This window comes from Mus musculus, chromosome 3 (genome assembly GCF_000001635.26).
Source record: "Mus musculus strain C57BL/6J chromosome 3, GRCm38.p6 C57BL/6J".
Classification (NCBI taxonomy): Eukaryota; Metazoa; Chordata; class Mammalia; order Rodentia; family Muridae; genus Mus; species Mus musculus.
Genome location: NC_000069.6, coordinates 37,750,830 through 37,774,398, shown reverse-complemented (window position 1 = coordinate 37,774,398; position 23,569 = coordinate 37,750,830). Strand labels below are relative to the sequence as shown.

At 45.4% G+C, this 23,569-nt stretch overlaps 1 long non-coding RNA gene across 2 annotated transcripts; it reads right to left on the bottom strand.

The window, feature by feature from the left end:
• Gm42210 lies at positions 1-21,198 on the bottom strand. Of its 2 annotated transcripts, XR_880782.2 has the most exons (4): positions 20,818-21,198; positions 2,848-2,908; positions 2,213-2,336; positions 1-86 (listed from the first exon to the last, which is right to left on the bottom strand). It is a non-coding gene; the product is annotated as a predicted gene, 42210 (long non-coding RNA). The 2 variants fall into 2 exon arrangements; XR_880781.2 differs by lacking the exon at positions 20,818-21,198 and having other exon boundaries at positions 2,848-3,180.
• Positions 21,199-23,569: the final 2,371 nt, after the last annotated feature.

Here is a 23,569-nt window from a genome sequence, read left to right as displayed (position 1 = left end):
GGGGATGATCCTCCTTCATAAGCACCAGGTCAGCTGCCCAGCACTGCCTCCCGGGATGATGACAGGCCCTCGCCTTACCCTCGACTCTGAAAAAGGAAAGCGGGAAAGAGGAATGTTCTAAAAATAAAAAGAAAGAGAGGAGGGCACAGCTCTTGCCAAGGCTAGTGTATAGGAAGAACACAGGAACACACACACACACGAAGCTGACCTGAGAATGGGACAGAGTGGAAGAAAAACAGAGACGCTGGCAGAAACATGGGGTACCACCCCAGTGGCCTTCTTTTAAGAGGGTTTTTAAAAAAGGCACACATGCAGGGACTAGAGAGGGACTCATCAATTAAGAACATTTGCTGATACTCTGGTTTCTCTTCAGATCATATAAATCTGCCGCCTTTTATTAAAAGCATTTCCTGTTCTTCCAGAGAACCCAAGTTCGGTTCCCAGCACGCATGTCAGGTAGATCACTCACAACTACCTATAACTCGACTCCAGGGGCTTCAATGACTTCCCTGGGCACCCTCGTTCACTCACATAGACACACACTTAAGAAAATAACTACTTCTTTAATTGTATACGCATTGTGAAGATGTGGCGTGGGTATGAGTGTAAGCACTTGCCGTGGTGCAGCTGGTGACACTGTTTTGGGAGGATGGAGTGAGCCACGAGAGCAAGCCTCGAGGATCATAGCCAGCATGTTCCTACCCAGGCATCTGCTACCTGTCTACACCACCAGGAGCCAGCTGCTACCAGCTTCTGTCACCAGAAAATGTGACCCCAGCCACCTGCTCTCCCCACCATTATGGGCTGTACCCTTAGATTGTGAGCCTAGGAGGCTAAGGAACGTCTACCCTACCTCCTCGTCTGTACTGAGTCCCACTCTCATCTCCACACCCCACTGCTCTCGTGAGCCTTTTCTGTTTCACAGCCCTTCAAGCTAGTGATAAGTTGGTCTTTTGTACAGTTACACTTTTAATAGCTATGTAATATTTATATGGCACCTCCTTCTGACACTTAATAAATTCTAAGACAGCAAGAACTGTCTCCTCTGTTGTTTGCCACATGAGCGTGACAGAAATATGCGATGTGATGCTCAGAGGGCAAATCTTCATGGAATGTTCACACTATCCCATCAACTCCTTATGGCTTACTCCTTATGGCTTTGCTCTTTCTGGAGGTTCTATAGGATGAGGGCTGGGGCTGTTTCCTGTCTGAGGCAAAAATTAAAGAGGACCGTATCTAGTAATTAACGTTCTTGATCTTTGAGTATGAGGTTAGGCGCTCAGTACTCCAGAACCCACATTTTAAAAAGGAAGGAAGAAGTTCCCACTCTTTCCTTCCAGGAAGTCCCTCCCACCGCTGCCCGCCCCTCCCACCGCTGCCCGCCCCTCCCACCGCTGCCCGCCCCTCCCACCGCTGCCCGCCCCTCCCACCGCTGCCTGTTACTCCACCAATGCTCCCCCTTCAGGAACCTAAAGTCACCCATGGAAATCCTCGCAGTTCCCCAGCATGGCTGGATGACTGTCCTCCTTTATTGCTACTTTCTGGAAGAAAACCTAATGAAGCCTGTAACTAAGAGCCCAAGACCCCATGTGCTCAGTGTTCGGCTGTTTCCAGTGGAGGACCAAGCCACCCCATAGAGAACAGTTATTGTTAAACTCAGCTTTTCTTATGTCCAATCTGGACCACAAATATCAAAGTTATTACTTCCTGACTCTACAATGTGATTTTTTTTTAAAGGATTTGTTGATCAGAGTAAGGCTGTGTGCACACTCTGCCTTTATTTTTATGATTTCTTTGAAATAAAAAACAGGTGACTTTGCTTTACAGATAAAAGTGGTTTGCAAATGGCCATGCAACCATGTTTGGATAAGACCTCCACAAGAGGGGCCATTGTCCATTGTAACAGGCAACGAAGTATGATCCTCAATTCAGATGCTAAAGTGTTAATTCCTGGTACAACAGTCCCTCTCCATCATTCTTGTTCTGTAAACAGCATCAGTCTCAATAAATAAATAAATAGAAAAAAGGGGTTAGCCAGGGTAACTAGACACAAACCCTGGGACCCAAATGGTAGAAACAGAAAATTGTTGTTTTTCTGACCTCCACAGTGATATGGAGACATGGACACACACGCACACATGTGCACAGGCACTCATATCCACATGCACACAAAATGAACAAATGTGTGGAAAGAAAAAAAAAAAAAACAAACCTCTGGGCATGGTAGCTTGCTCTTGTTAATCCCAGCACAGAACAGGTGAAGGCATGTGGACCCCTGTGGCTTGCTGGCCAGCCCATCTAGCCTGCTTGATGAGTTCCAATCCAGGAAGAGAGACCTGTGTCAAAAATCGGGTAGACAGACAACCCCTGAAGAATGATGGCTGAGGTTGTCCTCTGGCCTCTCCTAGCACACCTGCTCACATATGAACAGGCACACATAAAAACAGTTAGATGGAAAGAAAGAAAGAAAGAAAGAAAGAAAGAAAGAAAGAAAGAAAGAAAGAAAGAAAGAAAGAAAGAAAGAAAGAAAGAAAGAAAAAGAAAGAGAGAAAGATTGATAAGGGATCAGGTTATGGAGTGTGAAATTCAAGCTTTAAAATAGTATGACAATCAAAGCTGACATGATAACACTATAAATTTATTCCAAAGGCGAAATACAGTATTGCTTCCAGAAGTCAACGCTGAGAGAAACAATTAGCTGGGAAACTAGGCTAATCTACACTCAGGAAAAAGAAGATCCTCAATTGCTGCGGTAGGTGGAGATGAGAGAGAAGGCTGGATTACAGCAGGTAGTGAGAAAAAGGTTGGTGAGACAGTAATGTAGCAGGACCCCAGACTTTAACATACCTGACTCCATGACGGAAGCGCCATGCAGGCTGTAACTCTCAGCAATAAACAGCACCACTGGCTGAAATGAGAAATACCTAATCCATTAAAGTCCACAGTCCTGGGAAAGTCTCTAAATGTATTAACCTTGCCTTTCGGTTTCTGTGCATCATTTCTGGCTAGCTGTTCTTGTTAACTGAAGTATGCTAACCCGGGATATGGGGTTTTTGTGTTTAAAAGCCCACCCTGAAAAAGGCTTGTGTAGTTGCTAGCTTGCTAATAAAGACTTTCTATTGGCTTAAACCCAAGTCCAAGCAGACTTCTCTAGTAGATACTTGTGGTTTGAATATCCTTGGCCCAGAGAGTGGCACTATTAGGAGGTGTGGCCTTGTTAGAATAGGTGTGGCCTTGTTAGAATGGGTGTGGCCTTGTTGAAGGAAGTGTGTCACTGTGGGGGTGGGATTTGAGAGAGCTTCCTTCTAACTGCCTGGAGGCCAATCTTCTTGTTTGCCTTTGGAACATGATGTAGAACTCTCAGCTCCTCCAGCACCATGCCTGCCTCAGTTCCCAAGCTATAAGTTCCTCCCAGCAAGCTCCTTTTAACCACAGAAAGCCTGCTTAGAGAATGGGAAACATCAGGCTTACCCGGGGCTCCTTAGAGGGGCAGCTGATGTCAAGGTTGACCTGATGACCAACTCCAGTGATTAAATCGTGTGTACATGAACAATACCACTTCACAGGAAGGGCTTCACAGGGCTTCGAGTTTAATGAACACTTTGTGCTTCAGTCATCAACTGCTGCAAGAACAGAAGCCACTGGCCCTGGGATGCTCTGGACTTCCATGTACCTCTTTACCTAGCTGCTCATATACCATCATAAGAAGCCCCGTGCAGCTCCACCTAAGTTTACCTGAATGAGGTAAGTTTTAGAAATGGATAGTGCTTGAGATAGATGCCCATTCTGGTAAGTATTTGCTTGAGATAGAAACCCCTCCTGGAAAGATTTTAGCATTCTTCCAGCCATCCTGAGCTTGGAAACCTGATCTGTAGCAAGATTAGACAGAAGCTGTGGCTAAACCAGGACATATCACTTAGAACCGGACCTTAGCATGGGAGATTGAGACCTTCACCAAAGGTACCCTCCATCTCCTAATGTCAGACCCAGTCTATACTATAAGATACCTGTCACCCACCTGTCTGCTGAGAAATGGTTGATATGAAAAAAAAAAAAAAAAACCTTCAAAACTTCGGTGTGAACACTGTTGAGGAAGAACACAAGAAAAAGGAGTTTTGTAGTCTGTTGAGAGGCAGAGTCATTCATAGACAAAGGACCTCTACCAAGCAGCAGAGCACAGAAAAGTCCTGGCAGCCCCAGTGCATGCTGGGAGGGCCCAAGATGACAGAGGTTATGGAAATGAGAGTGTTCCAGACCCTTGTAGACTTATGTCTCCCTGTGGACAGAGGCTTGTGTCTATGTTGGGACAGAACTTCTGATCTGCCGTACATATATGTACCCTCATTATTTCAACTTGGTAACCAACTATAGGCAGTCCAATGGGGAGAAACAAGCTAAGAGCTTGTTATTTCCTATTGAATCAAACCTTAGATATTGTGACAAAGACCTGTGAGTCTGCTAGAGGTTACTTATTTCATCTGTCCCCCTCATAAGTCCTACCTCCCCAGGACCACTTCAGAGCTGCCCAGAGGCAAACCTAGCCACCAGACCATATACCTCAGCAGCAGTCAGGGAGGCAGCCTAGCCCTGTCTTTGAACTTTTCCGTTTGCCAGCAACCACCCAGTCTCAGAAAAGTGTATGAGCTGCATCTTTAAAAACGTCCCTCTGCCTCAGCTGGGAAGAGAGCCTGCCTGTCTGTGGCTACACTATCACAGAGAGAGCCTGCTTCCTCTGGTGGGATCGTTGCCAAGGGCTCGATTGAATGTCAGTTCTCCTAGAACTGCTTATGGGAACATTGTTGCTATATGGCCTAAGCCAAACAATCCCAGAGTCACCTGACATCCTCCATCCAACATTTAGGCGTCATCAAACTTAATTTCCCCTTTGTGCAATAAAACACCAAGAGGAAGCTCTAATAGACTGTATTATGTAACAGTTCTATAAAAATAGCAGGCCAGCGCTGGAGCACTTCCTTCCTGGGGCCCAGTAACCTATGCTGAAAGGATACACACTGGTTACCCAGGCAACCATGAGAGATGACACTAGGGAGGAAAGGAAAGAAAGGAAAAAAAAATCACCAACAAAAGGACCCTTTTTTGGCTCAGTAAAATGAAGCCTGGTGTCAAGCTTGTGGCGCAGAGAGGAGCCCTTAGCCATTCCGCTCAGGCTGCAGGAGCCCGGAAAGCCCTCGCTAGCCTCCCTTTTTTTAAAGAGAAGGAAAGGGACCTTCCTGGGGAAATCCTCATCTCAATTTACAACGCAGCATCTTTCGCAGCAGCCAGTAATCGCTATTTACCATCTTCTTTCTTGTCCACCGAGCTCAAGAAAATAATAATTTCAGTGTCGCGCACTTGTCCTTGTTCGTTTTTCTCCTAGTTTTGTTTGGGGTTTTGTTATGCAGGCAGTAAGTACTTTAAAGGCAATAACCTAATAAACAACCTCTAACTTAAGAAAGGAAAGCAGGGACACACAAACTGTATCGTGCTTTAAAAGTGGATGATACCTATCTCTGGAAAACGGACTTCATTTCCTTCAGCACGGAATTCAACCCCTCAGAGTTACTGGCGATACTCCTATATTCATCGCCTTGTAAAATGGACTACTATTTTAATTTCTGAAGTTTGTTTTTTCCCTCTAGACAGGGCATAGAGGCAGAAGGTACCTATGTATTCTTTCTCTCCTGAGGAAGAAATCCACCCTATGGAACTTACACATACAAGTTGGAGCCTCTGGAAAAGACAACCCAGGAAGAGTCTAAAGAAATTAAATTTGGATCACTAATATAAAGCAAGAACAATCGCTCTTTCAACAGGATCCCTCCGATCCAGGCTCATAAACAGGCAATGTACTTTCATCCACAGATCTGTCTCCATCCTCATGTAATAATGAGTTACTGTAAGATGAGGCGCTTGGCACAAAGCACACCCCCCTTGTCAAGTAGGAATGAGGTCTGTGGAAGCGAGGGATGGAGCTATGTGCAAACCCAAATCAACAGAAGTATGTCTAGCCTATGAGCTGACGTGTGTAAAGGAAGACATGATAGATAATGAACTCTGATCTACAGGAGAGGTACCCCGCCTATCCTGGCCTCTCTCACCCTTCCCCATAACATCTGACCCTCACTTATGGACAGCAGCTGCTAGAAGGCAGTTAGCCAATAGCAAGCTCATCTCCCCCGACTCTGGGCAAGTGGTGGTGTGGGAAATCATTCCTCTGATTTTATTAATCTGTGTTCTGAGCTAGAGATTCCAGCCTCCAAAGGGAACCACTTAAAGCCGGATTCCAGCCTTTCCCTAGACAGTTGGTCTGACCATCTGTATACCCCATACCTGGGCTCTCCTCAAGACAGACCTAGAGAGATTAATACTTAAGCAGCAGATGCTGTATGAAACACACATGTTCAGTTGCAAACCAGGGCTGATGCCGCTGTGCTGTAGAAGAGAGTGTGCTCAGGGAAGGCAGGTTCTCAAAGCTACCAGCATTTAGTTTCCTTTTTGCTAAGGGTTTGATCAACACGATTAAGATGTAGACAGCCTGATTTTATCCACATCTTAATTTTCACTCTGGAAAGTACTGAAGGGGTTAGGGGTGGGGGGAGGAAAGCTTGATGAAATGAATACACAACATTTGCTAGAAGCTCTTTACCCTAGCCCTTGCCGTCCACAGGTAGCCCAAAGCAGATGGAAAGTCCCAGGAGGTGGCTGGTTGGTACCTCATCTGCCCACAGCTGGCTCGTTCCACACTGGGGTATGATGTAGCTCCCTGGTGTAGTACTTGCCAAGCATCTGTGAGGCTCTAGGGTCAGAGCTTAGCATTGCAAGAATCAAACAAACCAAAACACAAGATGCAGAAAGGTGATGGTGTGGCTCCCTGGACCGTGGGATGCTTGAGCAGCAGCAGAACTGGCACCCGTCAGGATCCCCTCAGCCCAGTTTTCTCTCGGCTTTCAGGAACGTCTCTTTCCCTTCCTGCCTCAAGGGAAGGCTTCACTTGTGGCCCACTTCATGGTGTTTACTTAAAGATTTGTTTTCCTGATGCTTAAAAAGCCGGGCGTGCATCTGGGGTTTGTAATTCTAAGTCAGAGAAAGACAGTTGTTATGTATTGTTTAAAATTTGTTTAATAGGGAGGAATTTCTTTGAAAACATCAGGCCAAGCTTATGATGTAAATTTACTATCTGTAAATTTACAAAGTAGCGACAGAAAGTATAACATAGTGTGCTAATTGATCTATGCTCCAAGGGACATCCGCTCAGCCCTGAAAGAGTGTCTGGCAGTCTTAAAAGCTGTTAACCCGAGTGGGGAACACGATGCTTTCTCCTGGGTAATTTTCCTTTTATGGTGCTTTTCTTTTTCCTTTCTGTCCACCTATGTTTGCTAATTTCACTATCAAAACCATGTAAGGATCTAACATAAAAAGAAAAAGCAGGTAAGAAGCTGGAATCAGGACTAACACTCTGTGATTCTCGGCTGAAAACCAGTCCATAGCAAAAGCCCCCTCCAGCACTCGCTGACAAGCCAGAGAGGCATAGTCCAGGCCCATTTCTCAGGCTGGGCAGGGCTGAGCTCCCAAGTGTTCCACTCCAGTCTCCCCGGCTACACGCTGTTGGTTATGTCCAATGAGAAATAAATCTTCACTGTATACCTACAAAAGAACAGTTGAAACTTTTAAAGAGTGCATTCCTGGCTCAGCACAGTAGTACCTGCCTGCTATCCTAACATTCAGAAAGCCAAGGCAGGAGGATTGAGAAAGGCTATTCTGTGTTACACAGTGAGAGTTTGTCTCAAAGAAGATGCATAATAAATAAATAACCCCAGGTTTTTCTAGTATCCCTGAGTTCACAGTGTCCGTTTCCAGGGATATGAAGAGGGGGAGTCCTCTCACACACCTCACCTCACCCTGGTTTTTTGATCCATTAGATGCATTCTATCTATGATCTTCCAGAGCAAAATACAAGCCCTGGAGCTGGAAACCTGAGCTGTCCTCAGCACCAAGAGGAAATGACCAGGTGTGGTGGTTAGATGCAAATGTCACTTTGTCACAAGACAGAATAATTTGAGGAGGGTGTCTGGATAGAGGGATTATGTAGAGCAGGTTGGTTTGGGAGCATCTTCATTGTCAACTGAGGTGGAAAGACCCGCCCTGAAGGAAGGCAGCAACACTTCAGGGCTGGAGTCTGAACCTGTGATCGAGCAACAGCAAGGACGCACTTTGTCTCTGTCTGCCTTGACAGTGGGTACAGAGCCTTGACATTAAACTGGCTATAGCTGCTCCAGTTCCTGCTTTGGCATCCTTCCCTTCCGTGATGGGCTGTAACCTGAAACTGTACAACGAATGGACCTTTTCTAAGTTGCTTTCTGGACAGGGTATCTGTCACAGCAACAGAAACAGAACTGGAATATATGGTGATGAGCCATCCTCCTACTCAGGAAAACACTTACTGGAGACCTGTGTGTATTCTATGGGGCAAGGAGAAGAGTGAAAACAGGATTGACTACAGGGGGCAGAGCTAGGCAGCATATGACACAGTAGGGGACACAGGATGTGGTGTGGCTTCCATTGGTGCCACCCTATACGCAGAGGACTCTGTTGGGCTGGCTCTCTTTGGTCCACTGTGATGGCTAAAGCTACATTTTAGGTTTATGCTTCAGCTTAAGAGTTTTTTGGTTTTTTTCAAGACAGGGTTTCTCTGTGTAGCCCTTGGCTGACCTGGAACTCACTCTGTAGACCAGGCTGACCTCGAACTCAGAAATCTGCCTGCCTTAAATTACTATGCTTAACAGATCTATAAACCCCCACCCCCAAAATGCCTCTAACCCTTGTAAGTCCCATTTGCCCAAGGACAGATAACTTCCTGGGATGCTGATGGCTGTTCATGTAAGATAACAAGCCCAGTGTTTTCACTTCTGTAAACAAGCATGGTTGCCCCAATTGCACAGGATGTGCGGGACCTCACAGAGGTGTGAGATATGTGGTCAGGAAGAAGCTCAGGATGTATGCTTGCCACGGATTGGACAAAAGTTGGGTATAGCCCTATGGGATTTGCCTTCATAAGCCCCTATCTATTGTAATTGGACACCAAACTTTGGGAATCCTGGGCATGAACCTAGACAGTGTCCATGGTCCTGGACAGTGTTTAATAAAGCTTGCTTCAAATTTGGCTCAAAAATTGTGGTAGTAGTCTTACTCTCATTAACACCACCTCTACCTTCCTGCCCCAAGGGGCTGCTTTATCAGATGATAAAAACAAAGCCCTTGGGAGTGAACATTGTGGATCTGTGTTCCAACCAGACAAAGGGGACAGGCTGTGTGAGCAAGAAATAAACTTTTCTAGCTTCAAGATGGGAAGATTTGAGGGTTTGTGTTCATTGCATCAATACCCCAATCTAATCCTAATGCAACCATTCTGTCATAGGAGTCACTCTCATAGAAGCTCAAGGAACTGAGTCCTGATGAAGGAGAGAAGCTGTCCTTGGTGGCTATGGGGAGAGCTATGTCTCACTCTAAATACCAGAGAACTGAGCCTTATATGATGGGGCGGGGGGGAGGGCGATGAACCTAGACAGTGTCCAAAGTCACACAGAACACAAGTTAAAGGTCAAACCTGTTTTTGTGACATCTTGCCATAACTGTTTATAGCCAGATGTTTTTAGACTAGGGTTTCTTTTCTGTTTTCACCTTGAAACCTCTTTTGACCTGCAAAGTCTTTCCATGATTGAGGGTATGTAGATGTGTAAAATAGACATACAGATTAAACATTTATCTAATTTCATAAGCCATAAAGAAATTTATTTCAAAATGATTCTTTGGTCCACAACTTTACCACTTATTGGAGACAAAAGTGAGTTTATTCAACAATGAGACCAGTGTGTTTTTTATCCACGAAGAATAAAGTCTGGCTGGATTTTGATACTACAGGACACAGAACATCGTTGATGTTTTTCAGAGCTGATCAATAATTTGATTTTATATTCATTAATGTTGGCAACACTGTTTCACATAAATAAATAGCATAAAATTTCAAAAGTGTTTTTAGGGCCATTTAAGAAATTCTTGGAAATACTGTCTAACCCCAAACCAAACTCACTTAACAACCCATCATTTGGAGAATTCAGGGCTAGACTTAAGGCAAAAACCATGCAGAAACACTGCTTTTTAACTCATTGCTCATTCATAGGCTTGTGCCCTGCTAGCTTTCTTTCTTTCAATTTTATTTTTAATTATGGGTACCTGTGTGTGCATGTAGGCTTGCACACATATGCACTCAGGTACTCACCACAGAGTCCAGAAGAAAGATGTTAGATTCCGGAGAGCTGGAGCTATAAACATCCAATCTGGGTGCTGAGAATTGAACCCTAGTCCTCTGCTAAAGCAGAATGGACTATTAACCCCTTCTATTGCTTGCTAAAACATTTCTCCAGGCCCTTTAGCTAGCTTTCTTAGAGAGCCTAGGACCACCTTCCCAGGAAATGATATGATACCACGTAAGTAGGCTGGACCCTTCTGCATCAAAGAAGACAATCAAGACAACCCCTTATTGACACAGCCACAGACCAGCCTGACAAAAGGCCATTACTCAACTGAGACTTTGTCTCCTGGATTTTACGCTGTGTCGAGCTGTCAGTGTTAACCAGAACAACATGTAAGCAGGCAGGAGCAGCTTTTGGCTGAGAGGAGGGCTTGAATGCTAATGGTCAACTGGCACAGGGGTGGAGACATAAGCAGCCTGTTTGACAGTGGATCCAGACCTAGATAGAGGTGTACCAGGGTGAGATTCCACAGCAGTCAATAGAAACCGTGTTAGTGCCTGTATCACTGCAGCCAGTACCTACAAGAAGCAACTCAAAGGAAGAATTGTTTGAGGGTAGACTCTGTGGTGGGCAGGAACAAAGCCTGGTACACTGACATTGCTTGTTACACTTCCACAGATCACAAAGCAGAAACAGGACAGTGAGAAACAAGTGGGTGAGACTAGAAGTCTCAAAACCCACTCACAATAATCCACTTCTTCCAGCCAGGCCTACTCTCAAAGTTTCCAAACAGCCACTGCCAGGAAGAGTCCTTCCATGGGGGAACACCCATGCTGGCAGGCACTGGCGCTCACTCGCCAGAGACCTAGGGCAGGTTGACTGCTGGTAAATCCTCAGGAACATACACAGAAAATATTCTATGTTGTTTCTATGTTATGTGTTTATCATTACATAGAACGTAAGTTGATGCAATATGTCTTTTAGTAGCAATAGGTCATCCTTACAAAATAAACTTATCTCTACATTCTTTGCCAATGTAGACTTTCAGGAAATGTGATGTATCGGAAGTAATGGTCTTGGTTGCTTCTCCTGTTTCTGTGACAGGAGCAACTCAAAAGAGAAGGGGTTTGCTCTGGCTCAGCCATCACGGTCATCACAGAGAGGAGCCCGAACAGTGGGAGCGGGAGGGAGCTGGTTTCACGGATCCTCAGTCAAGGGCAGAGAGAGACAAGTAAGGACTTGCTGCTTGGCTCACCTCATCTGTTCTGTGGAGTCCAGAATCTCCTGCCCTGGGAATGTCCCTGCCCGGTCAGGCTGCCCCATCAGTTAACAGAATCAAGATACTCCCCAACAGCCACGGCCAAGGGCTAGCCTTATCTAGACAACTCCCCACAAGCTGCCCAGAGGCTAGGTTCTTAGGTGATTCTGGGTTCTGTCAAAAGTACAGAGTACTAAGCACCAGCACCACCACATCTTCACCCCCCAGCCCCCTGCAACACTCATGCAAATGTATATCTTTCTTAAAGGGCCAAGGGTGGCTTAATTTCCAGGCAACAGCAGAGAATAGCTTCAAGACATATCGGCAGCTTAATGCATATTTATTTAAGTCATCAGTTGATATCAAGATAATTAGGGAAGTGAGTCATTGACTTAGTGCTTCCTGAGATAAGTCCCCAGTCTCAAGTGAGAAGTGCCAGCACATGGGCACCAAGAGGCTCACACACCCCTTACCACACCCCTGGCTCCCCTACTGGTCTTTGACACCGTCAAGAATCAGGAGCCAAGTCACCATGCTTCGTGAATACAAAATTTTATCCCCCCACCACCACCACTAACCCAGTCATCTGTGTCAGTAAATTCCCACGTTTCATTCAGACATCTCTCTCTTCAGTACTTAAAAGAATTAACCATCCCAACCTGGAATTTAAATGACAGAAATAAATAAATAAATAAATTGTTCTGAGTAGCCAGGCCAGCTATTCAATATCCTCATTGCAAAAATAAGTAAGAGGGGGCCTCATTCATGAGGTGAAGAGTGTGTCCTCTAAATTACAGAATTCCTTTTGACTAAACAAATGTCCTTTAATGAGGTTTCTCTGTAATTCATTTTCACTGAATTTGTTATAAAAGGACGTAAGAACATCTGGAAAACTCTCAGGGTCCAACCACTCTTATCTCTGCCATGTCAGTTGTTTGCTATCATCCGCTAACCACAGCTTTTATGAAAGGTAACTGCAATCAAATTGGCTATTGAGAGACAGAAGGTGGAGAGACGTAAGTCACAAAGGAAGAGATTCCATCTGATTAGGAACATTGTTATTAACAAAGCATGCAGGACGGAGACCAGAAACTGTCCTTATTAATTAGAATCCCTCCCGAGAAAGACCTATCCAAAGGGTTTCATGGACCCTGCCACGGCTGGTTCATAAAGTACGCATGTTGGCAAGTCCTGTAGTAGTATGTTTACATGCCCTGTAGTATTTTTTAAAGTTTACCAATAACTTCAAAAACTCTAGTCAACTGTGTCAGTAAATTCCCACGTTTCATTCAGACATCTCTCTCTTCAGTACTTAAAAGAATTAGACCATCCCTACCTGGAATCTAAATGACAGAAAAATAAATAAATAAACGCACCCCTCCCCCAAAAGACCCAGCAGTAAAAAAGAAAATCTAAACTTTCAAGTACCTGTAAAGAGGAAGAAGAGGAAAAAGAAAAGAAATAAATTTTTAAAAAGCCCAGCTGGAGAGCCACAGAAAGCCAAACCAAAACTAGGTACTTTTGTCCCAGTTCCTGAATGTCAAGGAACTTAGATAACAATATCCCTAAACAGCCAATCAGGTGCTGTGTCTCACCTCAGAAACGTGTCTGGCCTGCAAACCCAGCACGAATGCCAGGGTTCTTCCCAATAGGTGAATGACCTACAAAGACCTACAAATTTCTTCCCAGCGTCTTTGAAGAGAGAGACAAGCCCAGGTCTGAGCCACACCCTAGCCACTTACTTCCTGTCTTCAAAAGCCTGCTAGTAAACCTTTGGGAAATGGGCCAAGCGGCTGTGGAAACCCTGGGCTTCACCTTCCTTCTCCTCCGATGCAGTCATTGAGCAGAGATGCCGTCAAGGAGCAACCCACCCTGGTTGAGTTCTGCACTTTATATCATGCCTTTGCTGTGAGATGGTGGCTCCAAGCAGCTGACATGCTGCTCTCTTCAGACAATCAAGAGACAGCAGAGAATAGGAAGTTGGCTTCCCACAAGAGCAGCCGGGGTACAACTGTAGAGGGGCTTGAAGCACTGAGGGGAGTAGGGTGGGGGAGTGCGGCGTAGCACTGCATATTAGATGGTGATAAAACGCCCAGCTCTTCATTCTCAGAGACCTTTGAAATAGAATACCGTAAAGAGCACACCAGGATACTGGATTAAAGCAGACCTACAACCTCCAATGAGGTAGTAAGGGATGGAGTTCAGATAACCATCATTGTGCAGTATTTCAGGTGAGTCTCTTCATTTGAAAGTTGGTTCCTAGCTGGTGGCTGTTTGGGAAGGATTAGGAGGTGTGGCCTTGCTTCCCATTATTCCCAGTGTACTCTTTCTACTTCCTATTTGTGGACCTACTATAAGCTCTCGGCTGCTGCTCCTATACCATGCCTGCCTGCCGCCATGTTCCCTGCCACAATGATAATGGACTCTGACCTTCTGGAACTGTGAGCCCCAAGTGAACTCTTCTGTCTGTAAGTTTTCTTGGTCATGGTGTTTGGTCACATTACAGCAACAGAAAAGTAACTAAGACAGTCTGCTAGCTGTCTCTGGAGTAGATGGAGAACATCACCACTTGATTCGTATCATGAGACAGATAATGTATATGGTCCTGCTGCAGACCCCAGCTTCCGCAGATAGTCAATACATGGTACACATGCAGGATTTGCTTTTCTGACAGAGAGGCTGCTGTCTGTCAAATGATGTCAGCCTTTTTTAGATAATTTGATGGATTTCCTTTCCTTTTATTTATACAACGCTGTCACCAAATGTGAAGGGCTCTCCCACTGAAGGAAAGAGACCCTTGAGAGCCTCCTCAAAGCAAGACCTAGGTGAGAAAGCAAGGGGTTTTCATATAATGTGTCCCCACATCTCATATCCAATTGAATGCTCGTCAATATTCTCAGATCTGCTCACAAGTCACATGCCCCCATAATGCCAACTAGGACCACCTTGGGGTGAAGAGTTTAGTCTGACAATAGCTAAACTCTCTTCACCCTTACATCCCCTCATTCCCACAGCTTAGCAGCTAAGTCCCAGAGTGCTCCATTTCTGTCCCATCACTGATCCTCAGCAGCCACAGGTCAGGAGACTTTTCAGAGGTCCTCAGTGGCCCTTTAGAATGTGAATTGGTGCCCTCCACAGCAGCTTCAGTGGCAGCAGGTTCTGACAGCCCCAGCGGTCCCCCTGCTCCCGCACAATCGGACTCAGGTGATTGGACTGTTCCCTGGGTCACTGTAAGTGCAGACAGGAAGAAACTGCACCTCTGTTCCCTGGAGGAAATGCAGGTTTGTGAAAAATATTGCCTGAACAAGATAAAATAATCTGTGAGTCACCGAAACCCTTTCTTTCAGTGGTGACAGGCACTGGTAACATTTTTGATCACATTTAGATTTGAATGTCTTTTGAACAGGACAGGAAATTGAGGGATCTCTTACCTTAACTGCCACAAACGCATGGCATCTCAGAGTAGGGAGAAGAGATTACCCAGATCCTTAGTACAACATATTTTTCTTTTATGGGCCTGGGGTTTGCCCTGCATCTATCTGCAGCTGATGTATGCCTCGTTCCCTCACAGGTCAGAAGAAGGCATTGGATCCTCTGAAAATGGAGTTAGAGACCATGTTGGTGCTGGGAACCGAACCCTGGTCCTCTGCAAGAGGTTCTCTTCATGGCTGAGTCATCTCTCCAGTCTGCTTTATCCAGATGACTCTGAAGCTGCAGCAAGTCTTACAGCCCGAAGCTAATTGTTTAAACTTCCTTTCCTCTTATCTGTGTGTGTGTAGGACAGGGAGAGAGGAGGAGCGAGGACATGCAGAAAGCAGATGTGAAAATAAATATTTATCAACAAAAGCTTGGCAAACCTTGACTAGTATTTCTCCCTTGCACTGTGCTTTCCTGATTTCCCTGAACCCCAAGATATTTATAGCTAGAGAAGACAAACCTTTCTGTTTATCACTTCTTCACCAAGCCCAGGCAGCATGTGTGGGGAATTCCAATGCTTCCCCGTAAACACAACATTAAGAAACGTTTTTTGGCACAAGAAATCTCTGCCAGAGAAGGGAGGAGGCTGATTGTGTGACCACCTGCCTGTGTCCCTTCCATTGGACCCAGAGGAGTCGCCCCAGCGTCCCAGGAGTCTCCTCCTGCGGGGGTGGGGATACTGAAGCTATGGACAGCCAAGGGAAGCTTGTCTCCCTAAGAAAGAGGAGAGACTTGGAGCAGAGACAATGACAACCACACCTTGGTCCGACTACTTAGATTTGTGGGTCTCTTGCTTTCTATTTAAAACATATCCTCCTGTCGGGACGGACTCCAAAGATGGATTTGAGGAAACTGTGGCACTGGATCTTTCTGTCCTTCTTCCCTGTGTAGCTACGTTGAATAAATCTCCTTTTTCTGGCTTTCGTTATTAATTTGGCTTTTCCAGTTGGTGTATTAAGGACGGGTTGCCAAACCTGGTTCACTGGGGCACAAGCTGTGACCCTAGGCCCTGTAACAGTTTGTCCCGTCCTTGGACTTCCAGGCAGAATAAACAGCACCTGTATCAAAGGCGGCCACACACTGGCGCAGGCCCAGCAGCGCCGCCGCCGGAGATTTGGTCTGTTTATCAGACAGTACATTGTCTTAACCAGGATGTGGTCGCCTCTGTAACAAGAGGTATGCAAATGAGTTTCCCAGAGACCCAACACCCTGCCCCCCACTCAGTCCTTCCAGAGACACAGGCTAATGGGGGCTGTCCTGAGATCCGAAGACAGAAAGATGGGAAGAGGAAACATCCAGAATTAACCAGAGTAGTCCTTCAGACCCTTCGGAGAAATACCTCACAAATACAACCTCAAACCATCTCCCTCCCAAAGAAAACCATTTTAAAATTAGAGAGCATATTTTTTATTATTCGGTTAAAAATAAAATCTGATTCCCGCTTGTATACTCCCAGCCCAGGGGAGGAAAAAGAGACTTTAAAATGACCCTTTTTTTCTGTCCAGAAAATTGCAACAACAAGGGCTTCCTCAAGCCACTGACAAGAGTGTGTGTCTCAAGCCATTTGTCTCCTCCATAAAGAGATACAGTGACGACACCTGGATGCTGTAGTAGAGTGTCCAGAACACATCCTGGACCCTATAAATGCCAGATGACTCTACATTATAAGCATATTATCACAATGGAAGCACATAAGAAGAGAACAGGAGAAAGAAACTGGACTGGCAGGAGGGGCAGGGACCCCAAAGCAGCAGTTCCCACCACGTCTTTGTTTCTCTGGCCAGAATGGTGGAGGGGGTCTGGTTTTCCTCCTCCTCCTCCTCCTCCTCCTCCTCCTCCTCCTCCTCCTCCTCCTCCTCCTCCTCCTCCTCCTCCTCCTCCTCCCCCCCCCCTCCTCCTCCTCTTCCTAATTCTCCTCCTCTTCGTCCTCTAGGTGGAGAGCAGAGCAGAACTTCTGCCAGACACTGAGAACTTTCTGGTGGACAGACTTACAACTTAGGACTCTAGGCTTTCATGGAAAAAACAAAAAGGATTCTATCGATTCCCCAGTTTCACCCCATCTCCTGAATGATTGAAGGATCACCTCCTGGGGCGGGTGGGGGTGGTGGGGGAGAGTTGGGAGGGCGGGGTAAATGACACAGCAGCAATGACTGGGTGTTACAGGGAGACCAGTTTTTACTCCAATGACCTGGCTAAGGGACCCCTAGGAAGGTCGGCTCACCTTAAGCCATGCTAGATGAGTGGAATAATCAGCCTTTAATGAGATAATATGTTTTCCTTCCCAGAGTTCCCTAGTGCAGTCTTTACAAACCTCCATGGGTCTGCCCACCTTTCTGACTCTGAGAGCCATATCTTTTCCTTTTTCTTTTTTCTGTCATTTTTTAAAATGTTCTCCAGAACCTAACGGTGCTTTTTCTGGCTCTTTGGACATCCTTACTTTTTCTTTAAAGTTCCTCCCCACGACATAGCTGCAAGCTACCATGCTCTCTTAACATAAATGACATTCTCTGCTGGTAAAATGAGCCAATTCAAGCCACATTAGATTGTATTGAACACTCTGTGGCCCCAGGGAAGTTGCCATAGGAAGGGAGAGAGAGGAGATGGGGAAGAGAAAGAAAGTGTACATGCAGAGAGTAAAAGAGAGGAGAGAGAGCTGGGACACCAAAATGTCTGCATTATATACTGAAGAGCCTTTGGGGGGAGGGCAGCCTAGCCCCTGGGCTGGAAAAGTTCAGGGTTAGGGACAAGGTAAGCCAAGTAGAGACTAAATGATTTTGGGAGAACCTGGAGGCCAGGACTGCTTTGATATGTTAAATATGCACCTGAGTGCCTTATCCCAGGGTCTGAAACCAAACAGCAAACAGCAAGAGTTTTGTCCTTCTTTTCTCCATTCTCTTCCTATTAGATGCAAGATTTACAGCTTGCCCACCCTGAGGTTTTAAAAACTCTGTAATAGATTATCCTTCAAGTTTTCATTTGAGTCCATTCTTGAATTATTTTACTAATGAGACTAAAAACCCACCAGAGATGACCACTCAGACAGTTTATAGCCAATCAAATGTCTTTATTCCAGCTTGCTGGGACTACACTCAGGTATTTGAGACCCACATGTAGCACCAAGTGTTTGGGATAAGACGTTTTTAAAGGCAAAAAACTGCATGCTAGTATCTCACTAGGCAGCTGAGGAGGGGTATGGGAGGTGTGACAAAAGCAAGCAGTTTAACAGAAGCTAAGATAAGCAGTTAGCTGGAGAAGAATTTGGTACAAGCAGACAGTTTAACAAAGCTAAGGTAAGTTAGCTGGGGTGTCTTGGCCTTGAGTTACTAAAATAGAGTTGGGTAATTTCCCATGGTATTCACCATGGAACACGATAATCTCTGGAAGTTTTAGGCTGACTTCTAGTGAAACAGAAGGTAGCTCCCAGGAAGAGAAGGCAGGACCTGTGTTAGATCATGAGCTAGTGGTATAGAAGGTGGCTCAATCAATGGCCTATGAAATGAGCAATACATGTTGGGAGAAAGTGGGCCAAGGTAAGCACAGTGCATGAGCATGCTCCTGATTGGATGGGTAGCAGATGATTGCTTCCTTGGCTCAGTGGAGGGGTCAGGCAAGGGGCTATAGGTCATTTACTGACCCAGCCCACAGTATACTCAAAAATGACCAGTCCTGAGGGTGGATAGATAACTCAGTGCTTGACAGGTGTGGCTGCCTTCCAGAAGACCTGAGTTCAGTTCCCAGAACCCACTGTATCTCCAGATCCAGACAATCCAATGCCTTCGTCTGGCCTCTGGAGGTACCTTCACACATATAAGCATACACACACCCCACCACACACACAAATAAATCTTAAAATAACAATCCCAATCTCTATCCAGCACCCACCAAAAGCCCCATAAAAGACCCCTGGCAGGCAGCACACTGGAATCCCTTCCTAGGAATCCCCCTGTTCCCTATTTTCTTTAACAGACCTACACTCACTCTGCTCGCTTCTTGTCCGTGAGTCATTTTCCTCCTCCTGTGTGAGATAAAGGACTCGGTGATCACTTCGGTGATCAGCTTTGGTGATCACTAATCATCTGGTCCTCAAGTTTCCTGAGTTAAATTCACCAGGAAGAAAACCACATCACCAGCCTGGAGGGGCGAGGAGGATGGAATCGCAGCCAGTATCTGATTTACAGTCTTGACTACTGATCTGTTTTCACATGGTGTGTCACAGTGGCTTGGTGGACCTGGGATCAGACGGATAACTGTGGCTATGTGGATCCCAAGCTCTGACACCACGTGGCCAAATATTTCAAAGTGAGTTTTTAAAGTTGACAGATCACTGTGGGTTCATTTTTCAGTCTCCCACAAACCACCTTTAACTATTCTTTCTCGTGATTACTGAATGACCTCCCTAGGCTCAGACATGTGAATGTTTAGTCATCAGAGAATAGCACTGGATGAGAAGGAGTGGGAGCTGTGGCATTACTGGAGTATGTGTGGCCTTGCTGGAGAAAGTGTGTCACTGGTAGTGAGCTGTGGGCTTTCAAACACCCAAGCCAAGTCCAGTGTCACCCTTTGCCTGCTGCCTGTAGATTGCTCCAACACCATGTCTGCCTGTCTGCCTGCCACCATGTTCCTCACCATGATAAGAGGCTAACCCTCTGAAACTGTCAGCAAGCCCCAGTTAAATGTTTTCTTTTATAAGAATTGCTGTGATCATGGCGTCTCTTCACAACAATAAAGAGTGACTAAGACACTGGGACTTTGTTCTAGGTAAGCGCTCTACCAACTGAGCCACATCTCCAACCATCAGTGTGTTTTATAATTGAAGCATTTTGCCTGCTTGCTCCCTACTTTCCACAGAAATGATGCCAAATATTCATCTGAGCAAAAGCAGCCATCTCAGCAAATGTGAAGACCATATCAGTATTTTCTAACACACTTTAGTAGCAAGAGATTCTTTTAATAATGTACGTAGGTTTCCCTGTTTCTTTGTTCTGATAACCCTTTCTCCTACTTGGATGTGACTTTTCTTTCACTTCCCTCTTTCCCTAACAGTTAAACATTTGAGCTAACTATGGAGAGTCTTGCCTTGCTCAGTCTGTGAGTGGGGCCCTCAAGTGCCCGACATTAGTTTGCCTGAACACAAATCCTTTACCACCTAATAGCTGGTTTGGGCCTTGGAAAAGTCATTGCAATTCTTTGTACCTTGATTCTGTCAACAATAAAATATGGATAACAGTCCTGACCTCATAGGACTGCCATGAAGATTAAAGACCTTACCCATGAGAAGGCCACAGGCCAGGAACCAAGGAATGGAGTTACATTATGTTACCATGGTAACTATGACTATAATTAAAAAGCATAGTAAGCTTAAGCATATTTACATATTTGCACACGCTTAGCAGCATATGTAAACATATGTGCACCTTATTCATCATTCTCAAGCAGAGACAAACAAATATAGTAACATGATTAATCAGGAAATAATGTGTGCTATGGTCGAAACAGAAAAGGTTGTGACTGCTGGGGGTGTGACTCAGTTGGTAGAGTGCTTGCTTAACATGCACAAGGCCCTAGGTCTGATCCCCAGTTCTATAAACCACCAGTTGTGGTGAAAGTGACTATCATTCTAGTACTTAGAAGATGGCGGCAGAAGGCCATCCTTGTCTACACAGAAAACTGTAAGCTAGCCTAGGCTACACAATAACCTACTTCAACATGTGCATTGTCCCTGAGCAAAGAGGATGTCAGTGTGGTCTGACTGCTCACAGAGAGAAAGGAAGAGACCCTGAGAAGGACAGTGCTGGCTGAGAAGCAGAGGCCAGGAGACAGTGCCAACCTTACCTCACACGTGAAGAGGCACCTTTGTTGGGTCTTGCAAACATACATGATCTCATTTACATTTTAAAATAATCACTCAGCTGCCATGAAGATAGGCATCTGGGAGATAAATCTGGAAAGTCCTGTAGAAATCCAAACAAAACAAACTGAGCAAGCAGGCAGCTAGCTCCTGTTAAGAAGGGAAGGGCGGAGACAAAAAGCAGACAGGGCCAGAACATATTCCTAAAGATAAAATCAACAGGATGTGCTGGCGATCAGCAGCCCAGGTAACTGCAGGAAGCACTTAGCGAAGGAAGGTGTTAGGATGACATCATGCTTTAACACTAGGTTTAGACTCATCTCCTACTTAAGGTACAAATTAACTACCAAAGTCCCAGTGTTTAAATGAACATAGAAAGAGCCAGAGCCAGAGGATAGCCCAGGCAGCAGAGAGGAACCTGAGAGCATCATGGTCTGGGATGGGCCTCAGCCTGCAGAGGCTCAAACTCTCACGGATCATTCTCATCCCTTTAGGCCTAGGTCACATGCCCTGGGGGTGAAGGGAATGGGCAACATGAGTTGACCAAGGGAAAGGGCTAGGCCCATGAACTTGAGGTCCCAGAAGAACTTTGGACCCTATGGAGGATCCAAAAGACCTAGGAAGGCTAATGGAACACAGAGACCTGGCATCAGAAAAGACAGAGACCTCAAAATATACACAGCTCTTGACAGAAGGCCAGGACATAGGAGACCACAGACTTGTAGACACAGACACCATGGAGGAAAGAGGACATAGGTCCCTAGGTGCCAGGTCAGCCAACTCATAGAGCACAGTCAGCTTAAGCCATGCCAGGAAGGGAGGCAATCTGAACACCAGAGTTCAATCCAGAAGCCACTGGGATGCCAGGACTGAGCCCAGAGTACAGCCTCCTGCCTTCCTATCTCAGAAATAGCTTTTGTTGAAAACTGGCCTCAGAGGTGAGAGAGAGAGAGAAAGAGAGAGAGAGAGAGAGAGAGAGAGAGAGAGAGAGAGAGAGAGAGAGAGAGAGAGAACCAAAGGAGCATGAAGAGGATGTTTTATGGATGGTACCATTTCTCTTTGCCCATCTAACTTATAATTATTGTCCCTAACATTATCAAAAAAATGTTTGTCACCATGTTATTATTGGAAGTGCAAAATTACTAAACAAAACAAATAGGAAACTTTTGGAGAATGAATGCCATACTTGAGCTGAGGGTGTGGCTGAGTGACAGAGCTCTTGGAGAATATGTTTGATCCTGACTTTGAGTCCAGCACTGGAGAGTTGGAAGTGAAGCGGGTGGGGGGATGGGGGTGAGGAGAAGGGGATGAGAAGGAGTGAAAGGAAAAGGAGGTAAAGAGAAAGGGAAAAGAATGGAGGAAAAAGAAAACCATAATAAGGTTATACCTACCTTGATGAACAAAATAGTTCATTGTAGACTAAAATCTACAATGCTCAGACAGTATGGACATACGGAGTAAAAGACCAGAAGATTTACTGCCATAACTTTAGCATGTAAAAGCTCAGCTGAGGCTAAAGAGACAGTGCAGCAGGTAAAGGTGACTGCCACTGAGGCTGCACCTGGGTTTAGTCTTCAGGACCCTCGTGGTAAAGGGAAAGAATAAAGTCTTTCAAGTTGTCCCATGGCCTCCAAGTTCACAACAGAGCATAAGAGCTCCCTCCCACAGACACACACCTCCCCCAATAAAGCACAACCAACCAACCAACAAATGAACGAATGAGCACACGTTTTTAAAAGTAAAAATCAACTGGACACATATTAGCGACAACTCTGGTGAGCAAGTGATGAGTGAAATTTGGGCTTTGGTTAACTGATGAGCTCTGATGTCAGAGACCTGCAGAGCTTGCCACACCTGCTCTACAGGAATTTGTGGTGTGTTTATAAAATGTTGACCATAAATCAAGACCAAAAAAAAAAAAAAAGAAACTAGAAATAACATAAGAAACATTACTGGCTTTGAGCCTGATGTTATTAAACTATAATTAAGGCTGGGAGATAGCTCATTTGGTGAGGACCTGAGTTTGATTCCAGGAACCTGGGGCTTGCTTGGTCAGCTGGTACAGGACAGTAAGAGACACTGTCTCAAAAACAAGGTGGATTGCACCTGGAGAATGACACCTAAGACTGACCTCTGGCTTGTTCATCCCATACAGAGAGAGAGAGAGAGAGAGAGAGAGAGAGAGAGAGAGAATTCAAGGAACTTCTCTCAGTGCAAACCCAGCACCCATGGCCTCCTAGTTTTTCTTTGCTCTCCATTTTAGCCATCCCTTCCCATTTCCATTCCTTTGTGACTCCCCACCCACAGATCAGATCTGTACTAGAGACTCACAGTCATCCCACATAGGTGGGTCTGAAGAACAAGTATAGTTACCACACTTGACTGGGCCCAGAATGGGCAACAGCAGTCAAGGAATGAAATAAAGGCAAGACCAGATCTCTACACCAAGAAACACTTCAAATATCCTAATTCCAAATGCCTATATCACAACCACAAAATACAAACATAAACAACCGAGACAATATGCCTCCTAGTTCCTCCTATCTGCCCACCATGGATTAAAGCTAAAAGTATTGCCAGGCGTCAGTGGCACACACCTTTAATTCCAGCACTTGGGAGGCAGAGGCAGGCGGATTTCTGAGTTCGAGTCCAGCCTGGTCTACAGAGTGAGTTCCAGGACAGCCAGAACTACACAGAGAAACTCTGTCTCGAAAAACCAACAACAACAACAACAAA